This window comes from Moschus berezovskii, chromosome 20 (genome assembly GCF_049115385.1).
Source record: "Moschus berezovskii isolate FMDL1 chromosome 20, NW_MosBer_1.0, whole genome shotgun sequence".
Taxonomy (NCBI): domain Eukaryota; kingdom Metazoa; phylum Chordata; class Mammalia; order Artiodactyla; family Moschidae; genus Moschus; species Moschus berezovskii.
The window spans coordinates 38,874,606-38,883,483 of record NC_142479.1 but is presented as its reverse complement, the minus strand read 5'-3'; the positions used below and the strand labels follow the sequence as shown (position 1 = coordinate 38,883,483).

Below are 8,878 nucleotides of genomic sequence, written 5' to 3'. Positions count from 1 at the left end.
TCCCCTCATTCTGTCCCTACCACTTGGATAAATGAATGGAGAAACATACAATGTTCTTTGTGGGAAAGATTCAATAAAGCAAAAATTTGATTATCCCCCAGTTAATGTGTGAATGCAAAGCAGTACTGTGGTAGACACAAAGATAAGACAGCCAGACCTCACTTCCAAAAAGGACTTGGTGCCCAGTCATGGGGTCTGTAACCTGTGCACACAGTCCCCTCTCCTGAGGTCCCACCCCTACTGTGGTAGCTGTAAACTGAGGGAGATCAGGTAATAAAGGCCCCATTTTCGTGCAGCAATGGGCAGCTCTGACAGCCAATGCAGTTTGAACCCCTAGAAGCCCCTGTCCAATAGACTAAAGCTTTGTGGGGTCTTTGTAATTCTTTAACTTCTCCCTCTACCACCACCTTCTTTCCCCTTCCTTTCACAGATGCTGATCCCTAATAACTAAACCATACCCCAAATTCAGCCTCCACATTGATTCCAAAAACCCAGCCTGTAACAGATACTAATCAAAACACCGAATAAATGAAAAGCAAGAAAGCAAAAGAAAACTGGAAACAACCTAAATATTTATCATAAGGGAAAAAGCTTAGTCAATAAATTACGGCACAGCTTATGAGATGAGATGAAGTTAAAAAAGGAATAAAGGACATTTTATTAACTGATGTGGCCAAATATTCTTGATACAATGTTAAATAAGTTTTAAAATGCATTTATCAGAGCATAATCTCATTTAACTAGAAAATAGAATCTGAAATGTATTTGCTTTCCTTCTTCCCCTTTTAAGACACTAAGGGACTTCCCTACTGGTCCAGTGGCAAAGACTGTGCCCCCAGTGCAGGGGGCTGGGGTTTGATCCCTGGTCAGGGAACTAGATTCCATATGCTGCAACTAAGACCCAGCACAGCTAAATAAATAAATATTAAAAAAAAAAAAAAAGACACTAAGAATCTTTCCTATGAAAAGATTGTGGGTGTGAGTTCAGAGAAAACCCCATAGAGGGATTTAGAGAGCTGACAGGATTAAACTGAACCCCTTTCATGAAGACAGTATATTCAGAGAGAGCCCAGGCTGGGGTGTGGGGCAGCCCTAGGCTGGAATTGTGGCTCTTATGCTTACCAGGCGAGTGATCTTGGGCAAGTCACAGGATGGTTCTGAGCCTAAGTTCTTCATCCGAAATTCCTCCCAACAATCTTGTGGGAATTGAATGGTTAATGCAAATGTCTGGCACAATCCTCATCACAGATTTGAAGCTCAGTAAATTCTGTTCTTCCCTTCCCATTCCAGCCAGGAGATCCTATTCTCCGCCACATTTTCCCTCCATTCAAATGAAATGAGGATGTGGCAGGGAAAAGCCAGTTCTCATTCCATGTTGGAACTGTTTCTCTGAGTTGGATTTTGTTATTATAATCATACATAAAGACCTGCCTCAGAGCATCTGCCCCTCTGCCTGACTGTTAAAGTGTTCAGGACCCTGTCCACCTATGATGGAAGGAAGGAAGAAATCAACACATCCCCGCCTGAGGTTTGCCGTTCTAGGAGATATTTGCAAACTAATGGCCTTTTTACTTTGTTTCCTCACCCCTTTCCTGACCCCATCTCTGTTCTATAAAAGAAGATGGTTATTTTGAGACATTATTCTGCCATCTTCTGGCAGTCCAGCGCCTGCTTTCTGAATAAAGTCTTTTTCCTTGCCTCAGCACCTTGTCCCTATCATTCAGTGATGAGAGCAAGCTTGGACTTGATAACAAGGAGAGCTGGCCAGAACTCAGGGAGCTTGCTGGCTGAGGCCCCAGAGGAAGATGCCAGGGGCCCTGGGTCAGGATTGAGCAAGAGCAGAGCAAAGGGCTCCTCTGGACCTGGGTTTGCAATGATGGAGATGTCAACAACTCTGAGATGTTTACATCAAGAAGCTGAAAGGATGTGTGGGACAGAGGCAAAGCAACACTGGAACTCTGGTTCCTTCTGATCCAATGTTTCACTGCCAAATAGTAAAATTAAAGAAGTCACAGGAGGTCTAAAAAAGTCCAGCTGCCCCACACACGCCACCTCTACCTGAGTTTTTATTTCAATTCCTTCTTATTAGTTACTGCCCCAAATTGAGGAAATGAGTTTCCCAGGTTATAGACTCTTGGTCGTTCAGACACAAAGACCAGCAGGTCTCTACTCAGTTAGATGACTCTTCCATCGGCCACCCCCATCCCAACTGTCTGGGATTTAGTTTTCTCCAACTCTGGTCATTGTTGCACAAAGAACTCAAGAATAGCAGCCTTTTGACTTCTCACAGTTAAGGGGGCTGGGGATGCATGTGAGACTAAAAGGGCGGGGAGGTTGTCAGAGAAAGCAGGGAGAAGGGACCATGGGTCTTTGGTGGAACTGAATGGTAAGATATATAAGGGGATAGATTTGGGATTTAATGACTCAGTGGAGATTTTAGGCTCTATTCCCTTCATTGGATTCAGACTAAATTAGGGCAGCTACAACCTTGGTCACAAACTGATACCCACAGTCAACCCCTTCCCTAGCCCAGTTCTAGCCCTGTCTTCAGCCCCCACTCCAGCCACATCTCAAACCCCATACCAACCCCAGTGGCAGCTTCACCCCCAGAGTTCTTACATCATTTAAAAAAAATTGGGGGCAGCCCAGCAGGGCACACAGGATCCTAGGAACTAAGGATCAAACTCCTGCCCTGTGCAGTGGAAGCATGGAGCCTTAACCATTGGACTGCCAGAGAATTTCCAAGTTAGCTTGACTCTTAACACCAGCCTGCCCTGCTCCCCGCCCTCCCTGAAAGCTTGAACCTCAACTCTGTCCTATTTTCAACTTCAGCACCAAGCCTAGGTCCATCTCCATTCATGGCTTCAACCTGAGTACTGACCCCAGTACTGACCCCAGCATGAGTACTGATCCTAGTAGGAGATGCAACCTCGGTTCCAGCCCTGACATCAGACCCAGTCCTAACAATGCATTTAGCTCCAACTTCAACTCCACCATCACTCCAAACTCAACCTGACCCTAGCTCAAACCCCATCCCTGACCCCACCTCTGACCTCACCTGCAAACCCAAGCCCATCCCCATTCCTAGCTTCACCATGGGTTCCTTTTCAAACCTCACTCTTCTCTCATCTCCAGCCCTGCCTGCAGCTCCTCCCTGGTCCCTGCATTCCCCCTTTAATTCAGGCCCAGCCTGCCTACTGGCTTGGCCTCCACTTCTGCTCCAACAGTCTCAGAGACCGTGTTGGTCCAAACATGTCAGCGAAATACAAAGACCTTCAGTACTTGGAGAGTGAGAAAAAAAGCCAGGGGTTTACAGAGGGTAAGGGAAAGGGGAAACAGTCTTTGCTAAAATCTCTTCTTAACTTTTTGTCCGACATCTTAGCAAGGCGGCAGTGGTTGCAGCTTCTCTCCGGGCTTCGCTATGCTGCCCAAGGATGACAAGAAGAAGAAAGACGCCAGAAAGTCAGCCAAGAAAGACAAAGATCCAGTGAACAAATCTACGGGCAAGGCCAAAAAGAAGAAGTGGTCCAAAGGCAAAGTTCGGGACAAGCTCAATAGCCTAGTCTTGTTTGACAAAGCAACATATGACAAACTCTGTAAAGAAGTTCCCAACTATGAGCTTGTAACTCCAGCTGTCGTCTCTGAGAGGCTGAAAATTCATGGTTCCCTGGCCAGAGCAGCCCTTCAGGAACTCCTTAGTAAAGGACTTAAGCTGGTTTCAAAGCAGAGAGATCAAGTGATCTACACCAGAAACACCAAGGCTGGAGATGCCTCAGCTGCTGGTGAAGATGCATGAACAGGTCCCACCAGCTGTACATTTTGAAAAATAAAACTTTATTAAATTGAAAAAAAATAAAAATAAAAAAATAAAATTTCTTCTTAATATGTTTAGAAGGCTTTCTGCTGTCAAGTGTGTCATGTCTGCACCTCTACCATGTGTTCTAGTGGGGTCCCCCATTCTGAAGAGGGTCAGGGCGCAGCCTCTGGGGGACCCAATATGAAGAGAATTCAAGATCCATAGCGGGCCTGACTTCCTGTGCGCCGAGGAAGGGCAAGAGCATAAACTGTCTTTCTAATGTGTTTTCACCCTTGAGTGTGAGCTTGCCCTAAACCTTGTGGGCTTAGAGTATGGGCTGCCCCTAGCTCTCTCTGGGTCCTCCTGCTACCTCCCCAACTCTGATGAGAGGACTTACACATCACGATGGTCCTGTCTGTGTGTCTTTGCGTACACGTGTCCCCAGGCATGTGAGGGGCCCCTGTATCTAGCACTTGGGCTGGTCCATGAGGAGTCAGAGACCTGGATACCCCTTGCCCCACAGTTCTAATCCGGCCTCCCACCAGCATGAGCTGAGAGGTTCCTGTGGCCCCATCCTCGGCTCCATCTGTCCCACCACCTGGACCCCCTCTCCTCCTGCAGCGCTGTTTTCTTCCCAGACCTTCCTGAAGCGGCTCCTCTCCAGCCCTTGCCTCCTCCTGCTCTCCCTGGGCCTCAGTCTCCTGCTGGCCAGCGTCTGTGTGATGGGATACCAAAGTGAGTGGCACATGGTGGGCAAGGAAGAGAGAAATAACCGAGGTGTGGTGGGGATGCTGAATGCAAGCGTGATTGGATGAGGATGACTTCTGGCTCTGTCACCTGTCAGCTGGGGAATGTTATCAAATTGTGTCCTCTCTCTGAGCCTTAATTGCCTCACTTGTGGTATCAGATAACAATAGGGCCCGTCCCTTTGGGTGGGGTCACTGAAGGGACCCATGAGATGATGCATGTTAGGGGCCCGATGCTGGCACAGAGAGGGTCTGATAACCCTTAGCACTGATTTTCCCATCCGCCTGATCAGATTTCAAGTTTCAGAGTGACCTGCAGACCCTGAGAACAAGTTTCAGTAACTAAACACTACGGCCGAGGTGCAGGCACTGAACTTCCAGGGTGAGCCTGGCATGAAAGGGGCTCTGGACTGAGGTGGGGTGGGGTGGAGCAGGGGTGGAGGCTGACTCTGGAGTCCCTGAGTCCTCCAGGTGGCAACTTGCAAGAAATGATAATATCACTGAAAGCTGAGGTGGAAAGTCACAAGCAAGAACTGCAAGCTAGTAAGAGACCCTCAGGGAGAGGATGTGGAGAGGTGGGGGCTGGGCTCTCAGACTGGAGGGTGGGGGATGGGAGCAGTCACAGGGTGCTGAGTGCCCTTCCCTCCAGCCCAGAGCTTGAATGACAAGGTGCTTTTTCTGGAGAACAGGCTGGAGAAGCAACTGGAAGAACTCAAAGCAGGTCAGGTCCCTACTGCCTTCTACCTGGGCATGAGGTGTGTGGGAGGGCAGGGGGGTTCCTAGGCTAAGTCCTGGGCATGGGCCCCCAGTCTCCAGGGACTCATGGAACAGAAGCCACACCCAGGGCACTGTACCCACTGCCCATCTGTATGCATCCCCGGTGATTCTGAAATGCTCCTTCGAGTCCAGCAGCTGGTCAAGAACCTGAACTCCCTGACCTGCAAGAGGGACGCTCTCAAGAGCAATTGTAAGAGCTGTGTGGGGCATGCCTGGAGCCAGTTCCTGCCCACATCCCCCTGGGCAGCATCTCAGCCACTCCCCCAACCCCGGGCCCTTAGGCTCTCAAAACACAGCCTGCTGGCTGGAGCATGAAGGCTGTTGCCACTGGTTCTCTTCCTTGGGGAAACCCTGGCCAGAAGCTGAGAAAGACTGACAACTGAAGAACGCCCATCTGGTAGCCATCAACTCCAGAGACGAGCAGTTGAGCCCCTCGAGCTCAGGTCCCAAGACTGGTCTCATTGGCATCACCTAGGGAGTTTTAACAACCACTGCAATCTGAGCCAGATCCTCAGAGGTTCCACTGGTCCCAGCATTGGGATCAACACCCTGAATTTCGTCCATGGCTTTAATGAACCCATGAAGTTCAGAACTGCTAGTCTAAGGAGCTGGCCTGGGGGCGGTGGGAAAGTCACCACTGCCCTTCTGTGGTCCCAGGATTTTATCCAGGCCAACCTATGTCCTCACTTCACCTGGATGGGCCTCAGTGATCCGGATGGAGTCTGGAAATGAGTGGATGGGCCGGACTATGTGACCAATATCAAGTAAGTGCCTTGGCTTTCTGTGCCTTCTTCCTCCTTCTGCTCTGCTCCTCCAGCGTCTTCCTCCACTGCACCTTCTCCCCAACCTAGATTCTGTTCCAACTGTTCTTCCTAGCTGGCTGTTTTCCTCTTATACCCCCACCCCCCAACCAGGTATTAGAAGCCAGGCCAGCTGGATGACTTTCATGGGAATGAGCTGGGTGGGGCTGAGGACTGTGCCTATTTCTACCCCGATGGCGAGTGGAATGACGATGCCTGCCAAAGACTCTACCACTGGATCTGCGAGGCTGAACTGAGCAAAGGCAGCTAAGAGAGTGGCCCCCTGCCTGGGAAATGGCAGGGTGGGGAAGGAGGACCCTTCTCCTTGTAGGACAGCAATAAACTCTGGGAGATTAGAGCACTGCCATCGATTTGAGGTTCTTTTTTTCCCCTCAACTTTTAAAAGACTATCTAGAGTTCCTAAGATATTTTTAAAAAATTTCTGCTTTATTGAGGTATAATTGACATATGAAATTATAAGATATTTAAATATCAGGATTTGATACATGTATACTTTGTGAGAGGATTCTTGCATCTAGTTAATGAACATATCCATAACCTCACATGTTTATTATTTTTCCTAGGTGAGAACACTTTAGTTCTGCTCTCTTAGGAAATTTCAATTATAAAATAGTGTTATCAATTATGGTCACCATGTTTTATGTTAGATTCTCAGCTATAAGACTTTTATAGCTGAAAGCTTCTTCCCTTTTACCAAACTCTTCCTATTCCCCTCAACCCCCAGCCACTGGCAATGACTTTTGTACTTTCTATTTTTTTTCCTGACTTTTTTTTTTTAATGATTCTGCCCATAAGTGATATCATGCAGTACTGTCTTTCTCTGTCTGGCTTATATTACTTGATATAAATACCCTCTAGTTCAATTCATATTATTGCAAATGGCAGGATTTCCTTCTTTGTCAAGGCTGAATAATATTCTGTCATTATATATATATATGAAAGAATATTATATATGTATATATGATAGAATATTATATTATTCTTTATCCATTCATCCACTGATAGACACTTAGGTTGTTTCCATATCTTGATTATGGTGAACAATGCTCCAATAAACATGGGAGTTCAGGTATCTCTTTGATATCCTGTTTTAATTTCCTTTGGATATAAACCCAGAAATGGAATTACTGGATCATGTGGTTCAGTTCAGTTAGTTCAGTTCAGTCGCTCAGTCGTGTCCGACTCTCCGCGACCCCATGAATCACAGCACGCCAGGCCTCCCTGTCCATCACCAACTCCCGGAGTACACTCAAACTCATGTCCACAGAGTCGGTGATGCCATCCAGCCATCTCATTCTCCGTCGTCCCCTTCTCCTCCCGCCCCCAACCTTTCCCAGCATCAGAGTCTTTTCCAGTGAGTCAACTCGCCGCATGAGGTGGCCAAAGTATTGCAGTTTCAGCTTTAGCATCAGTCCCTCCAATGAACATCCAGGATTGATCTCCTCTAGAATGGACTGGTTGGATCTCCTTGCAGTATAAGGGACTCTCAAGCGTCTTCTCCAACACCACAGTTCAAAAGCATCGATTCTTCGGCGATCAGCTTTCTTCACAGTCCAACTCTCACATCCATACATGACCACGGGAAAAACCATTGCCTTGACTAGACAGACCTTGGTTGGCAAAGTAATATCTCTGCTTTTTAATATACTATCAAGGTTGGTCATAACTTTCCTTCCAAGGAGCAAGCGTCTTTTAATTTCATGGCTGCAATCAGCATCTGCAGTGATTTTGGAGCCCAAAAAAAGAAAGTCTGACACTGTTTCCACTGTTTTTCCATCTATTTCCCATGAAGTGATGGGACTAGATGCCATGATCTTTGTTTTCTGAATGTTGAGCTTCCAGCCAACCTTTTCACTCTCCTCTTTCACTTTCATCAAGAGGCTTTTGAGTTCCTCTTCACTTTCTGCCATAAGGGTAGTGTCATCTGCATATCTGAGGTTATTGATATTTCTCCCAGCAATCTTGATTCCAGCTTGTGCTTCTTCCAGCCCAGCGTTCCTCATGATATACTCTGCATATAAGTTAAATAAGCAAGGTGACAATATACAACCTTGACGTACACCTTTTCCTATTTGGAACCAGTCTGTTTTTCCATGTCCAGTTCTAACTGTTGCTTCCTGACCTGCATACAGGTTTCTCAAGAGGCATGTCAGGTGGTCTGGGATTCCTGTCTCTTTCAGAATGTTCCACAGTTTATTGTGATTGACACAGTCAAAGGCTTTGGCATAGTCAATGAAGCAGAAATAGATGTTTTTCTGAAACTCTCTTGCTTTCTCCATGATCCAGCGGATGTTGGCAATTTGATCTCTGGTGCCTCTGCCTTTTCTAAAACCTGCTTGAACATCTGGGAGTTCACGGTTTACATACTGCTGAAGCCTGGCTTGGAGAATTTTGAGCATGACTTTACTAGCGTGTGAGATGAGTGCAATTGTGCGGTAGTTTGAGCATTCTTTGGCATTGCTATTTTTCATTTTTTGAGAAACTTTCATATGCTTTCCATACTGGCTGTACCAATTTACATTCCCACCAAGAGTGCATAGGTGTTTCTTTTTCTCTACATCCTCACCAACCTAAGGTTTTTTTTTCAACCTGAAAAATCAATTTTACTGAAGTGTAATCCTTACACAATAAAATGCACCACTTAAGAGTAGAGATGACTTTTGGTGTGACCCAAAAGTATTGTATATTGGTGTTGGTATATAATACAGTGTTATCAACTATGGTTACTATGTTTTTTT

At 46.6% G+C, this 8,878-nt stretch overlaps 2 pseudogenes; both read left to right on the top strand.

Moving 5' to 3' along the window:
* Nucleotides 1-3,252: 3,252 nt before the first annotated feature.
* On the top strand, nt 3,253-6,390 carry LOC129542581 (C-type lectin domain family 10 member A-like; annotated as a pseudogene).
* Nucleotides 3,389-3,796, top strand: LOC129542587 (small ribosomal subunit protein eS25 pseudogene; annotated as a pseudogene).
* Nucleotides 6,391-8,878: the final 2,488 nt, after the last annotated feature.